Source organism: Megachile rotundata, chromosome 1 (genome assembly GCF_050947335.1).
Source record: "Megachile rotundata isolate GNS110a chromosome 1, iyMegRotu1, whole genome shotgun sequence".
NCBI lineage: Eukaryota > Metazoa > Arthropoda > Insecta > Hymenoptera > Megachilidae > Megachile > Megachile rotundata.
The window spans coordinates 7600718-7616962 of NC_134983.1; the positions used below are offsets into that span (position 1 = coordinate 7600718).

Sequence of the window (16245 nt, forward strand, 5' to 3'; positions counted from 1 at the left end):
ACTGTCTAATATGATTATTCAAGTTACATAGAAAATTATGTTAATTTAGATTCAAGAATTTAATGTTCCAATAGTAATATTTCATGAGTTTTTACGCCTTTTATGCTTTTCAAGATTTACACTTTACACTTTTAGATTGTTAAAATTTGTCATATTTGTTAGAAAAGTACAGAAAGGGTTTTCTAACGAAAGTTTGGAAATATTATTAATTATTCTTATACTTTTAAATTATTACAATTTTTCATACTTTTTAAAAATGTACAGAGAGGGATTTCTAACGAAAGTTTGGGAATATTATAGATTATTCTTATAAATTTTATTTCAAATATAAAGGAAAATTAATTGTCGAATAAACTATAATTTTCAGTATTATGTTTAATAGCACAGTTACAACTATTAATCCATTAATAATAAATAGCAAAAGAAAAGATTAATTTTACTTTACTTTTTGTATTTTACAATTAAAAATTTATAGAGAAATCACATTTTTTTAATACAATTAAATTGCGAAAGAAATATAAGAGACAATAACTTTCATTTTTAGAATCAACAGTTTTGTGATTTTCAAAGCAACCAAATTAAATTTCATAACAAATAAAAAATTTGGAAAATTTTTCATATCGATTTAAAATTAATATGTTCTTAATAAATTCGTTAAACTCGATACAGTATATATTTAGCAAGCTCTATAATTTAACCACGATGTATCCTCGCATATTTCGCGTTGAGCAAATGCATACATATTAAAGAGAAGTGCATGATAGACGTTGAAATGAAAGCCGATCATCGATTTGACAGTCTCTTAATAACCGTTAGAATTGCTAATTCGTCTGTACCTATGTTTATCAGACGTCAATCCTAATGGAATGTCTGTTGTTGATGAGCAACTAGCAACATCATCGTCTCACGACTGTCCACAACACCGTTTCTGTAGAAGATCGTTGACACGAATATTCAGAATGAATTATTTCGTTGGCAGCCATTCGATAACCATCTGAACATTTTAATCAATCAGTAGCTATTTTTTGATAACCTCAATAATTTCAAAAATAGTGTTCCTAAATAAAACGTCGACTTTCGAAATAAGGTATCTAAGATTGAGTTAAAATCGATGTAATTTTGCTCCTCGATTGTCGAGACTGATAAATGAACCTAACCTAACCAAATCTCAATAGCTTCAAAAATAGTTTTCCCAAATAAAACGTCGATTTTCTAAATAAGGTATCTAAGCTTGAGTTAAAATCGATGTAATTTTCCTCCTCGATTGTCGAGACTGACAAATGAACCTAACCTAACCAAATCTCAATAACTTCAAAAATAGTTTTCCCAAATAAAACGTCGATTTTCTAAATAAAGTATCTAAGCTTGAGTTAAAATCGATGTCATTTTTCTCCTCGATTGTCGAGATTGACAAATGAACCTAACCTAACCTAATCTCAATAATTTCAAAAATAGTTTTCCCAAATAAAACGTCGATTTTCTAAATAAAGTATCTAAGCTTGAGTTAAAATCGATGTAATTTTTCCCCTCGATTGTCGAGATTGACAAATGAACCTAACCTAACCTAACCCCAACAATTTCAATAATAGTTTTCCCAAATAAAACGTCGTTCTAAACAAAGTATCTACGCTGGAATTAAAATCGATGTCGCTTCTCGATCGTCGAGATTGACAAATGAAGAAAATTATAAAGAAAAAAAATCTCTTAACGTAGCAGGTTCGTATTTTTAGTAAGATCGTTTAAACGTTGAAGTTTGAAAGTTTCGCAAGTCACGGAGTATAATAGCGTTTACTCGATAATTGATTAATTTAGCATGAGACAGCATTCGAATCGGCTATAAAATTATTCGTAGTTTTGCAGAAATGGCGAGCTTATCGCAGAGAATTCAGAGTAACGTTAATCTATATTGATTGCACTGATTTTCATTAAGGTACCATTCGCGGATTTCTATAAACGTGGTAGTATTTCAATAACGATATAACTGGTATTGGAATAAATAATTAGCGAACTATCGAAGTTTGCGGTTTTATAAAGATTCTCGAAATAAAATCGATGCATATCACCTTTCATTAAAAGTGAGAGGTAAGTTTCTGTTATTCACGTCATGCTGTCACGATGAATAGATAAGCCCGATATAACGAGATGTTATTTTCGGTGACAATTTCAAGCGATAAAGGATGGGAAATGATAACATCGATGGTAATTCATTATTCTCACGTTATCCGAACGTCAATAGCAACGATTAGATCGATCGTGATTGATCGATTGATCGTTCGGAAGATTCGATTTATTTTGACGATGAAACTCTTCAAACATCGAGTCATTTTAATTAGAATATTCAATTAACGTGCTAACGATGTTTCTTTTATGATCGAATAAGAAGCGGTCTATATTTATAAACAGATACAGCTGTGCTTTAAATATCTTGTCAATTTAAAAATTCATCTGTTTAATCGTGAACTATATTTTACTGTCTGATTAAAACAATAATTACTGTTGGATTAAATTGAGTTGTGTAACCCATAAGCTCGTGTGATTACCATTACGAAATATAAAACATAGTATGTATGATAAACATCGATGAAATGAGTAAAATGCGGCAAATAAGATACTCTTTCATATCGTTTAAAAAACTTAGAAATATTTTTAAATTTGATGATAATAAATTTTTGTATACGATAAAAAAATTTATTTCTTTCAACGTAAGTATTTTCCGATTTTATCAAAAAAAGCGAATTATGAAATAATACTTAACAAAAAATATTATGAGATTTTGTAGAATGGGTATCATGAAAATGATCGTCCTTCAATTAATTTCATGGAAAGTCTCATAAATATTCAAATTAAAATCTCGAAAGAGCATCTTAATTAACAAGATTTATATTACTTTCCAATATGGAAGAAACTGCACTGTTGAATTAATTACTATACGAAAGTGAACACTATTATTAACAATCAGTCATTGGTGAACGATGAAACGCTAAAAATTCTTACAGCTGTAAAACAATAATTAATGAAGTCGTTTTGACATAATACAAAAGATTGATCAGTATGTATAAAAACAAGTAAAAGGTTTTACTAGTAATTTTTCAAGTAAATACTCTGCTTTGATTTAATGAAATCTGCAAATATACATGACATGAAGCGTTCAATAAAAACTTAAAATTAATAATAATATTATTTTAAGTCCAATTGCCTATCTTAATTTTTTCTCAGAAATGATCAGGTTTCCATTATTTTTTAGATTAAAAGAAACCACAAATCTACAAAATATACTTTAGCTTCAAACGTCATGTAGGATATAATACCCTGATAGGTTAAAACATCATGTGGAACATAACGTAGGTTAACCCAATTTAAACCAGGATAGCTTATAAAGTAATGTCAAGGTTTTAATTGTTAAAACGTCTTTTTTATTATCTAATAAACTTGACATCGTTATGACAAAGAAATTGTAGACTTTACAGAATTTGTTGAAATATACGTGTTTTAAGGAACCTTGAGCAGTTTCCAAATCAATTAAAATTACTAGTATATTGACTTCTAAATATGATAATTTTGCTAAATATAACAATACACAAATCAATAAAAATTTCCTTCAATTATGTAACGATTAACGTTACTATTATATAACATAAGAAAATGAATCGATATAGTACAAACAAGTTGGAATTTTGACATGGACCATTTTGTTCATCATCTGCACAAATCTGCACAAATAGAACTTTTAAATAGTATCGTCTACATTATACATATGTACACATATGTCGTCTACTCTATATGTTACATACAAATGTGTTTACAAGTTGAGATGTGTGTACATGATTTAACCACCCTGTATAATTATCTTATCCACTCATTTCCATTCATACAACCCTGCATATGAACATATATACGTCTCCATATACGATTGAACCATCCTGTATAATTACTTTACGTGTTCATTTTCATTCATGCAACCCTCTACACAGATGAAACCGTATATCTTCCTATACGACTAAATCACCTTATAATTACTTTATCCGTATATTTTCATTCATATTAATTTCCCAACATATCGGTAAATTAATAGCACAGTTCAGAACTGGAAGCCGCAGTTCCCACAAACAGCAAATAGGCGTTTAATCGTAAATTAATTAAGAAATAAGACCAGTCGACGACTTTTGGCAAATTGAGCTCGGCTGAAAAAGACAGGCAACGCAGCTGGATAGAAAGAAACGAAAGGGGACAAGATGAGCGAGGAAAAGAGGAGAGCAGAGAGTGAAAGAGGAGAAGACTATAGGATAGGTGGAAGTTCGATTCAGGGCGAAAGGGAAGGATTAATGGCGCAAGCGGGACACACCGCGGCCATAAATCGCCGCACGGCCAGGAATTACCGGCTCGCAACTTGCGAAATATGACGGTCTCATAAATCCGAGTCCACTAGCCCGCGCGCCTCCATCGACTATGTCAACTAGCCCCGCTTCCAATTCTCGCTGCTATGTCGCGATCTCGCTTCCGCCTCTAACTCTCTGCCTAACCTCTTCTCCCTCCTCGATACTCTTTCTCGCTCTATCTCTGTTCCGCGTGCTGGAGAATCCACCGTGCACTATGTGTATACGTTTCAGCTTGGCGTGCAACGGCCATTTATAACTTGCGCGCCTGGAAAAGCGAGGTCCATAACCTAATACGTTCGTTCCGCTCGCCGAGGGGAGGCGAGAAAGGAGTTAAACAAAGAACGGGACACGACGATTTAGAGGACGGGGATAGATGTATGGAGACACCGGTCTGTCGTAACGACGCGCCACCTCGAGCAATCAGTTCACGTACCCGCTTTGCCGTGCTTAGAGATTCATGTGTCTTGCCGCGATTTTCGCTTCACGCCTAGCCATTTCACTCTTCTTGCGCTTCTTCACAACGGTTAACCCTCTTTTAGGTGTTTCTACATATTAAGACTAACTCACGTTTTATGCACACGCACGTACATTGGATTTTAAATTGTGGTACAAGGGTGATTGCACGGGAAAAATTAGTTGGAAATGAATTTTCTTGCACGCAGCATGATTTAGAGAAAAAAGTTTGGATGTTCGTTAATTTCTTAACTTATAGTTTTCTAGGCAATTGTCAAGCACAAATAATTGTTGCAATGTGAAGGCATGTGAAGGAAGGTAAAAGTATTTAGCGATCCTTGAAGACAATAATTAAAATTAAGCCCAAAATTAAATTAAGATGAAGACTGGTATGACACATATGAACTGTGCGTCACGAGTGTGATACGATATTGTAGGACAAGGGGTTAAATGTGTGCTCATTTAGGTTTGAGCTTTGTATCTCATCAATGCCCGATATATTATGTGAAGTGATTCGCCGGAAGGGTTATCATACAAAATATTAATTTATAAAATTCCTGCTAAAATAATTGTAGCAATAATTAAGTGTACGAATACTTTTGTCCCGGCGATTTCTTACGGTCTCGTGAATTTCAAGTCTTTTCAAGTTACTACATGATATTATTGCCATCGATTTTGGGTCATTTGTTGCTGCAAGTGTAATGTTTAATATACAGCTACATATAATCGTTCTTAATATAGAAAATTTTCTTTTTATTTCTATATTTCAAGTGTACGAATACTTTTGTTCTCCACTGTAAATTGTAGCCGAAGAATGGGACAAAATAAAGAGGAAATGAATAACATCTTATCTGAAGCAGAGTTTTCTATTTAGAGAAAATCTGGTTAGAATATCCGTTAAATGGCCGTGTTAATTAGGTGCAAGCTTTGTAACTTATCCAATTTGATTTGTTTATGTAGGATATAAGGGACTTTTCAACGTATAGATAGAACTATATGAGCGAGTATCAGACAGAATATTTGCAAAATGGTTGCACAGAAAGGGAGTGTAACAGTGCTAGCATTAATTTCTTGATTACACGATATACACCTACGCGGAACATGCTATGCATATGAAAGAGCGGCTTAAACGGAGTACAATAGCCAGGGTACTTTCTAACCACGCTAATGCTTTCGCCTGAATTATTCTATAATTTCCACGAAATTATCTACGAACGTGATTTATAGACTTATTAAGACTTACAGAAATTGGAAAACAACGTAGAACGAGAATGCTGCTATAACAAAGGGGTGAATCATTATTAGAGATTCGTAATCCGTTTGAAAGCAATGTTTATAAAAATTGACACGGTTTACATTTTGAAAAATCATACCGATTGTCTTACTTTCAGAATCGATATACATTTTTACCATTTGCTAAAACAATTTTAGAAGCTTTTAATTTTTATATTATTTGAATGATCACAATTTTTTAAATGCTTTTAGCTTTATAAAGGTGATAAATAATAGAACTTGCTACAAATTTCTTCACAGTTGTAGCGCGGTATAGGATACCATTTTTCATTTATAATCGCGAAATACAACGAGTATTCATAGTTATTAAAACATCGCCATTTGCAACGCGCGTAATAACCGAGGTACTCGAGTACACGATATTAAACTGTAAAAATAAAATATCCCTATTGCAGATGTCTGGCTGCGGTTAAGTAGAAATCGAATTTATGGCTGAGTCAGCAACTATTAAGCAATAATAATTTGCTTCGGTGAATGTTCATTTATTAATTTTATGAGTTCATCATTGAAATTGTAATTACAGCAAGAGTATTGCAGCTCCATTTTCCACAGATTTTTACTTACGACGTGTAATACACGTGAGAAAAAATTCGACATCATTCGGTGCACTTTTCATTGCGAACGTGATAGTAAATAAACGTTTTATTACTGTCCGAATAGTCGGTTCCCTCTTTTTCCATATTTCGTCATATTTTGCCTAGGTAAACCAGATTTGCTCTCGACTGTACAGTCTATAAGCTGAACCCCAGGATCCAGTGTACACTGCTCCATTGCCACTGAAAAAGGGAAAATATAACGACGTAATGCAGTTAGCCACCAACTGCGTCCCACCTAATAAACAGCCTTTTTATGAAGCTCTTAAATGAGCGTTGACTAGCGATGAAGATATTTCCACAGACAATGATGACAGCAGGCTCGAGGATGATGTTATTTTTTCTCGTCTACAAAACGTTACAACATATTTTTTCCATATCTGAGTAAATCAACACATTATGTGTTTTATCATAGTTCATAACGTTTAATATTCTGTGTGAATTGAAAAGATTCACCAAGAACAGAAAGAAAAAATCAATTAAGTTACTGTTGTTTAATTAATGTGTAAGATGTGTTCTTTTTTTACCTTCGAATCAAAGCAAAATTTTAAAAATAATTTTCTATATTTTGTACAGAAAAGTTGATACAAATGGAGTATTTTAATTATGAAGTTTTTAATTAAAAGGTTTGAAGGTTGGTTTATTGCCGCTGCACCATTAAGAATATTTCGCTTCGACCATATGTACAAGTATTATGTGCTTTTACAATTTTCGTTTTCCATTAGAACATTAAATGTGAATTTGTGAATATGGTCGCACGATTGGAAATTAACTGATGTTATTTAGGGAAATTCATTATTGCGTGAAATATTATTCCATTGGGAACAAATTTTGTATTAAGACTTTTCGTTTAGGTGTTATCAGTATATTGGAATTATTAAATAGCTTTAGAAATATTTTACATTTCTAGCTGTGAATGGAGTTCAATTTGTGTAAAATTAATTCAAGTAATAAAAAAGGTGAGTGGTTTTGTGTTGTTATTAAGTGTGATATTTGTATTAATGCACCATTCGTTGTTACATTGTTGAGTAATTACTATATTAGGATAATAAAACTAATAAATGAAATAAAATTAATAAGTACACTGTTAGAATAATAAAATAGTGGTATACTAATATTATAGTATTATTTTAGAAATGTTACTGTGCTATTTTATTATTCTAATAATTCATTACTTCATCATTTTACGATTTCATTTTTTTACTATATTACTATTTTACTCTTTTACGATACTACTATTCTACTGTGTTACTATACTGATATACTATTATACTACTATTCTGATGTACTATTATACTTTTATTGCACTATTTCAGTATATACAGGGTGTCTCACAACTAGTGTAGGCCCCTGAAATGGCCGATAGGTAAGGAAAAACACGGACCAATCGGAGCGCGAGGATTATGCACGCCCCGACGTGAGAGCGACACCTTCGAGTCTAATGGCTGAGCGCGCGTAATCCTCGCGCTCTGATTGGTCCGTGTTTTTCCTCAATAATTCAAAAACGAAGCTTCAAACCTCATTTTTGCAAAGGGAAATCTTATTCAGAATCACGTGCTCTACCACCCCTTTCAGGGATGACACTAGTTTCGAGACACCCTGTATATTTCGCTATATTGCTATACTATTCCACTAATGTTACTGTACATACTGCTATGATATTTTCTGTTGTTATGGTCAAACTGTTCCAATATTTTCTTTAAGCAAAAATAATAATAATATAGATTTACGTATAAATCTCATATATAATGTACAAATTTGACTGATCCTCTATGCAATATATAATAAGCCCTTATCAAGTGTACAAGGGTATATAAAAAGACTACACTGCTTGTCAATCATAATTCCATTTGAAATACAGAAAAAAGCAAATGTAAATTACGCGTAATTTAAAAACATTAAATGTAAAAATATATATTAATTGCAAAATATAAAACGTAAAAGTATATGTAATTTTAAAACTATAAAACGTAAAAGTATATATAATTTAAAAAATATAAAACGTGAAAGTATATATAATTTAAAAAATATAAAACGTAAAAGTATACATAATTAAAAAGAATAAAATCTAAAAGTATACGTAATTTAAAAAACATAAAATCTAAAAATACGAGTAATTAAAAAGAACATAAAACCTACAAGTCTGCGTAATAAAAAAAAAGGATAAAGAGTAAAAGTATGCGTAATTTATAAAACATAAAACCTAGAAGTATGCGTAATCTAAAAGACACAAAAGCGTGATTTAAAAAGCGTAAAAGCTAGAAGTATGCGTAATTTACGAAACACAGTAGCTATAAAATGTTCGAACGTCCAATTAGACCAAAGTAGCAATAAATCACCAAATGTTGATCATTATTTCTCAGTTAATTAAAACGAGCATGATTTCAGCAATCCCAGTCTCGAAAAGTTGGTGCGTCCGACGAGAAATCTTAATTTTTCTATAATGGAGGCGAATAAATTCGAGAGATGGCTCATAAAACAAAACGATTCCATCGTCGATCATAAATTTTCTCCCCGTTAATTAATTTCACGTTGAATATTTACGTAAGCGTGAGAATGTAGCAACTAGAAATAGGAACGACGTAACAAGATCGTATCGGCTCGTACACCGTCATATATCGTAAAATTTATGCGTTCCATAAAACTCCCCAGCAACAGAAGGTCTATCGAAATTCATAAAATTATAATAATAAAATGTAAAGGCAGCTTCAATTTCGTAGCACATCGATCTCGGGGCGTGATTATGCCCGATAGACATACGAATTGTGCAAAAAGGAAAACAGGAGAAAGAAAGAAATAATTTATGGCTGCATAACACTCGGCTTCATTAGTTTCCATTCGATTATGGCAATGGTCGAGAGGAATGCACGAGCTGTCCTGCAGGTTGGCTACACCATATGTATCTACCATGAAAGGCGGGCAGAGCTCGTTACCATTCATAACGTTATCTGAAATTATAAAGTATCTCGCATTTCATATCTTTGGCTCTTTCTCGTATCTACTTAACGGCTGCCCGACAGGCTTAATCGACCGTTAATCGAACGAGCAACAGGCAAGTAACCTTAGTGGAAACGAGAGTTACAGCCTGACAGCTATACCTTACTATGTTACGTGTGTTTCGCGGATATTAGAAAAGTGCACGCACACATTACCCTAAGAAATATGTTGGACAGCTCTTGATGGCTGCTCGAATGACGGCGAGATACGCATACGTAGCTTTCGTGGACGTGTATTAAACGATCGTGTTACATAAATCACGCGAATAAAGACGCTTCGGCTATTTACGAGAAAGAAACACCGATAGAAGCAATTAAAATAGAGAGAAATGCAAATACGATTTCTCTGGGAAAGGTGTTAAAATGTGCCTCGGTAATGCGTTTTAACGGTAAATTATGGTAACGTCTCTCCGTTTCGATGAATTGCCGAGCCTCGATCATGAAAGTTTACATTTTTTATCACCCGAGAAATATGGTAGCTTTATTCGTTGTTTTGTTTTGTAATTGCGAGTTACATTAGCAAATTGCTACGGTGAAAACCACCGTGTGTAACGACAATTATTATTAATGACACCGGTGTTCTGTTTATCGACTCGAGCTTTCACTTTACTGCTACGAATTATTAACACGAGATCGTTAAAATAAAAAATCATTTTACTCTTTAAAACTTTTCGAATATATCAATCTTATCGGGTAATATATGACTTATCAGAATTGTAATCGTGTGGTATACTTTCTTAGAGAAAATTACTATACGTTATACGTGACTTACACGAAAGGTTTTTTTGTAAAACTTTGAGATTAACTTGGAAGAATTAGTAGCATTTCTAATAATTACGTACATGGGAAATTTAGTGGGTGAATTAAAAATATTTATAATAGTATATATATCAAGTGTATTTTTTAGTAATCTTTTAGGGAGCCATTTTTTAATGGAGATTTATTGACATTTAGGGAAATCTTAGGGACACTGTAAATTTTCATAGGAGAAACGCAGGAAGCAATTATACCACTACCTTAACGGTGATTGGATCTTAATTTAATTTAAAATTTCAGAAATGTGGAAATTTTTACGAAGTTAAGAATTTCAGTATCCAAGAAATTTGGAAACTTGGAAAGTTTGGGTTTAGGAGTTTAAGAAATTTCGGAATGGTAAAATTTAGAATTTTGAAGATGTGGAAATTTGGAGATTTGGAAATGTTGGAAATTTGGGAATTTGGGAATTCGGCAATTTGGGAATTTGGAAATTTAGAAATTTGGGGATTTAGAGATTTGGAAATTTGGAAATTTGGAAATTTGGAAATTTGGGAATTTGGAAATTTGGAAATTTGGAAATTTAGAAATTTGTATTTTTGGAGATTTGAAAATTTGGAAATATGGAAATTTAGAAATTTAGAAATTTGGAAATTTGGAGATTTGGAAATTCGGAAATTTGGAGATTTGAAAATTTGGAAATATGGAAATATGGAAATATGGTAATTTAGAAATTTGGAAATTTAGAAATTTAGAAATTTAGAAATTTAGAAATTTAGAAATTTGGAAATTTGGAGATTTGAAAATTTGGAAATTTAGACATTTAGTTAGATATGTAAAAATATCGAAATTCGCACGTTTATAAATTTGTAAACTTGAAAATTTAAGAAATAAAATTCCTAATTTTAAAAATGTATATTTAGAAATATGAAAAATTTGTTAAAAAATTAAGATTTAAGAAATGTACGCAAACTTGTAAATTCAACAATTTACATTATATTGAATTATAAATAAAACATACCAATTAACTTTTATTACCTTTCGAACATCCATAAAACGTGAAAGTGTTTCAAAATACAAATTCTAAAAGATATTTCACAATTATTCGAAGAATACTAAAAACACATTGTACCATCTGACATAATTTTGTGATAAACTGTGTTTTCTGTATGAGTCGTATAAAAATTGTAAATTATCAGCAAGGTCCAAAATTGGACGTTATCAGTCATGAAAGGTTGAATTATCTACCCCAAGAGAAGGATATAAAATGTTTTGTAGGTCCTGTTATCAGAATCTCTTTAACAGCTGTCAGACATATCTAATTGATCGTTAATCGAGCGGCTAACAGGCAACTAGTTTTAACGGAAACGAGACTTACGACCTGACAGCTGTACGCAAGTGTAATTCTTCGCGGTAACGGTGAAAAAAGAGCGGTCTGAACGAACTTTAAACGCGGCGCTAATTGACGGGTTGCCAGTTGCAGCCACGGGAACATGTGAAACTCCTTGTTGTCATCTCTCGACTTTTCTGTCTTTCACCACGACACTATAATTAATCTCTACTACGTTGCAATAACCACAGGAATCACTGACTGAACGTGATTAATGTTGAAACGTAATATGTAATCGAATTCGTGATTGCGTACCTCTAACATTATGTCATGCTCTTAATTAAAAGGGACACGCCTTGATATTAAAGCTGAAATCAGTAATCGCTTTAAATGTTGGCGCAAATCTTGTAATAAAAATTTTTGGTGAACACCATTTTTAATTTGAACATGTTTTCACTTGAAATGAGATTTTATCATAATTTCATTTTATTAATATATCATTTTTTAATATGTTACTTTTGCAATTCTGAATTGTTTGTTAGAAAAGTTTTTATTCAAAATGAAAATACCATATGTGTATTTATAATATTATACATTTATTCATCTCATGAAATTTAATTTAATGAAATTTTAAGCTAATTTCAAGCTAATTTAGTATGAACCTAATTCACGTAATAAAATAAAACAAGAATAATTGCAGGAGAATCGTCCAACTATTCGCAGCAACTTTGACCAGAAATACAAGCGTGTGCTGAAAATAAAATGAATTACTTTTTGGCACGTAAATGCTTCGAAATTTTCGGAGAAATATCTGGATAATCGTGAACTTCATCGTAGATCATAGAGCATACAAAGTTTCGCTGCCTGCTGCTCGCTATTTTCGTTCGTCAACCAAGAATCAAGATGGTCGATGATTCACTTTGAGTGAGGTACATATTGCGATGTTGACCGCATAAATCGACGGTAGATGCGGCAGTTGATTCTGCATACGTGTAGACACGAGTGGCTACAAACGGATATACCCACATGATACGATTTTAACGTGAGTCTACTGGACAAGCAAGCACATGTACGTATTGGAAGTAATCTATTATCGGATTACTTTGATGGTATAGCCTGCCTAAGCGGATCAAAGAGAATATCTCTGTCTCTTTCTCTTTTCCGTTCTTACTTTTCTTTCATATCTTCTTAGTTTAGAGTCTAGACTCTAGATTGCTGGGTCTCTTTCACCCCCAACTCTTTTGTCTTACCGTCTAAAAACTAAGCCCTGCTTCAGACTGACTTTTTGTAGTATTCAGAGTGTAGCAATGTTGAACACTTACATGAAAACATTAGTAGAATGAGGAAGAAAAAATAGCGTTTAATATCTATTTTAGTAATAAAAAGAATTGTTCGTATAAAAGGACTTCAATGTTTCTAATTTCAATAACACGAGTAACTTTTATATTTTCTACAACTAATAAAATATAGTTAATAATTCAATAATTCAAGCATCAGACTCTGATAAAAAAAATATGTCAAGTTTAGCAGTAGAAATGATATTTTTTAGTTTTGAGCATGAAAGTACAACTACTGAATGAAAGGTACATTACTTAAATACCTTTTATGGGTTTTTAAATATCTTTCTTTAATCTGTGCCTTTACACTAATAGCTTTCCCTATTATACCCTTTTTTAGCCAAGGAGCAAAGTACTTTTTTGTAGAATGCGACATTTACGCGTTACGATCACGAAACTCTATTCCATAAATCTCTCGAGGGTAAACCTCAGTTAAGCACGTGAACAAATATCACAATTTGCTAGTGATAAAAATTCACAATAATCAAATTTGACGGAGGATGCGTGGAATACGTTTCTCAGTCCAGTTTATTTTACACGGAAGTTGCTAAGCATACACAGTGTGAATGCGACATAATGTGCAGTCTGCGTGAATATCGCTCGATCTTACATGCTCTGGTTTGCCTTTCATCTCATACTGATTTAACTATGTTGTAAAAAGAATTGGATCGTATGTAGCCAGCCGTAACATCGAGGGACAGGAGGGTAAATGCATAGGAAGCCATCAGCGGAACTAACAAAAATAGACGCTGAAAGGTTTGTCACACTGCTCGTTCGTTTTTGTCCTCTTCGTTTTATCATTCCCCGTTTTCCTCCTCTTTCTTGCTTTTCCTCGTTTCCTTGCTCTTTTTTTAACCACGAAGAATACGACCAGGACGTTCAGAGGGTTGCATCGATAGGATGTCAAGTGAGTCACGTATGTATGCGACTCAAGATGGAACGCAAAGCGCGTTCATCCGTGCTTCTTTAAGTCTTCGACTTACGAGTTGTGTCCCTCTTTTCCAGACATCTTTCATGCTTTATCCGTGCACCGAACAGCTTTATGCGTCACAGGTGCAACCGTTCGACGTTGCTTTCAAAAATTATTTTATTTCGTTGGTAGATCTGTTTTAGAATCGTAAACATCGTGCTTCGGCTTCCGCGATCGAGTGTTTAGATTCGTTCAAACTGTAATTTACATTAGTAAACACTATACTTCAGGGGAGAATTGTTAGAATAGGTGATATATTGGATTGGTGTAATCCTTTTCTTCTTTGATGTGGTATACGCTACTCGTACCACATTCGTATAGTATTTGTAAGTCTCCATCTAGTGGCGGACAGAAGGGATGCAGAGTGTATAAAAAAAAGGGATGAAAAAGGAAATAATTGTATAAATTTCAATTTTCAATATTTATTTATTTCTTCTCTCTTCTTTTATATTAACTTTTTTCGTCGAAACAGGTGCTTTCGCACAAAGGATATTAAAATTAAATTAAACTGGAAAAAAGTTAAACTTATTGTTAGTTAAAATAGTTATATTATTACTTTGAAAAAGCAATGAAAACGCTGCTTAGCATTAAAAATGAGCAGGCGGTGCAGCATCAACTTGCTCGGCACTTCTTCATAACCGATGTCGTATATTGCCAACTACATAAATTAGCGTCGAACAGGCTCGGACATTAGCTACGATAGTTCGCGGAGGAACGTGGGAGAACGTTTTAACGAGCGTTAAGACCGGAGTACAATGATGTTGCGAAGAAAAACGTAGCTCAGGTGACGAAGGAAAGATAATAATTGCCGTTCCCACAATGACTAACGCGATTACAAGATTGTGCAACGACTTTATTACTTTCGACGTGTCGCAACATTCGCATAGGCTACTCGCCTCGGGTGTATCACATTCATTATTCCTGAGCGCGTAGACGTGTGAAGGAATTGATTTAACCTTCCCGCTAAATAATAGCGTCTTAAATCAACTCGATTTATTGCCGATAAAGTATAGATTCATTTACTTCCAATTAGCTTTTAATGTATACGTGCAAGGAGCTAAAGAAACAAACAAATGAAGCAAGTGTTAAGCATTTATATTTTTTTTAACGATTCGATAATTGTAGTGGATGAAAGGTATAATGAACGCTGCATCACTCTGTGACCTAAAAGAATTTATTTTTTATAACCCGTTTTCCATTACAAGGATTTTTAATTCTATAAGCACTATTTAAATTGCAAGTCTTTAACATTTTTATTAGCCTTCTGATTATAGAGGAACGCGAAAGTATAATGTGAAGCAATCTACATTTATAAAGTTAACTTGTATCGATAAAGGTTAAGTTGCTCTGAATCGTTTAACTCTTGCAAAGTTAGGAAAACAAATTTTTACATTTAATGATTATTTACTTTACCGTTGATGTTCATTTACTTTACATATCATTTACATTACATTCAAGGTTTACTTTACATTTACAAGTTGCTACATGGTAACAGAGATGCACCTATATCTTTTGGACCGTTGCATTCATTTAGAAAATGAAGTCGTAGAAAGATAAATTCTTAGCAACTTTTTGACTTCTTCAAGATATAACCCGTCCCGACTTACACACCCTGTATGCAAGATGTTCGCGACATACCACCATTTTATTCATAAATACACAAAAAACCAAAGAGGAAGTTATTCCACAAGCAACATACAGTGTATCTAAATTCTTCGCAATCTCAACATTATTCCAGAAACAAAGGTGACCTTTATATTGTCACTAATATGACTAGCATTATATGATCCTAGCATGCTACGATAATACGAAGCATCCTAGTAATTCGATCCCTGCAATATCCGAAAGTGGCGTAAAATCCCGGAGACGCGTATTTATAGGAAAGACAGTAAGCTGAGAGAAGGTGAATAGCATGGCAGGTATCGCGAAGAAGATAGCTACGGCTGCAGAGAGGTTAAAAGCGGTTGTAGCATAATTGTGCTCGTGCTATGAAGCGCAGTCCAGGGGTGAGATGCAACATATTGCCCCGTGGCCGACTCTTATCGACTGGGGGCAGACAGGCGGGCTGGTAGGAAGGTTGGCTGGCTGGCTGGATGTCGGGCAGATTTACGAGGACCGCTCGGATAGCAAATGATAAACGCGAG

General features: G+C 33.3%; 1 protein-coding gene across 6 annotated transcripts in view; it reads right to left on the reverse strand.

The window, feature by feature from the left end:
- LOC105661785 (uncharacterized) overlaps nt 1-16245 on the reverse strand; it is a 351630-nt gene that overhangs the window by 96545 nt on the left and 238840 nt on the right. Inside the window, exon 3 of one of the 6 annotated variants that reach the window (XR_013039153.1) lies at nt 6462-6898. The exons of the other annotated variants lie outside the window; for them this stretch is intronic. The gene's annotated coding sequence lies outside the window, so the exon portion shown is untranslated. Of the gene's footprint in view, nt 1-6461; nt 6899-16245 lie in introns of those variants that run through there. 6 annotated transcript variants of the gene reach the window in all.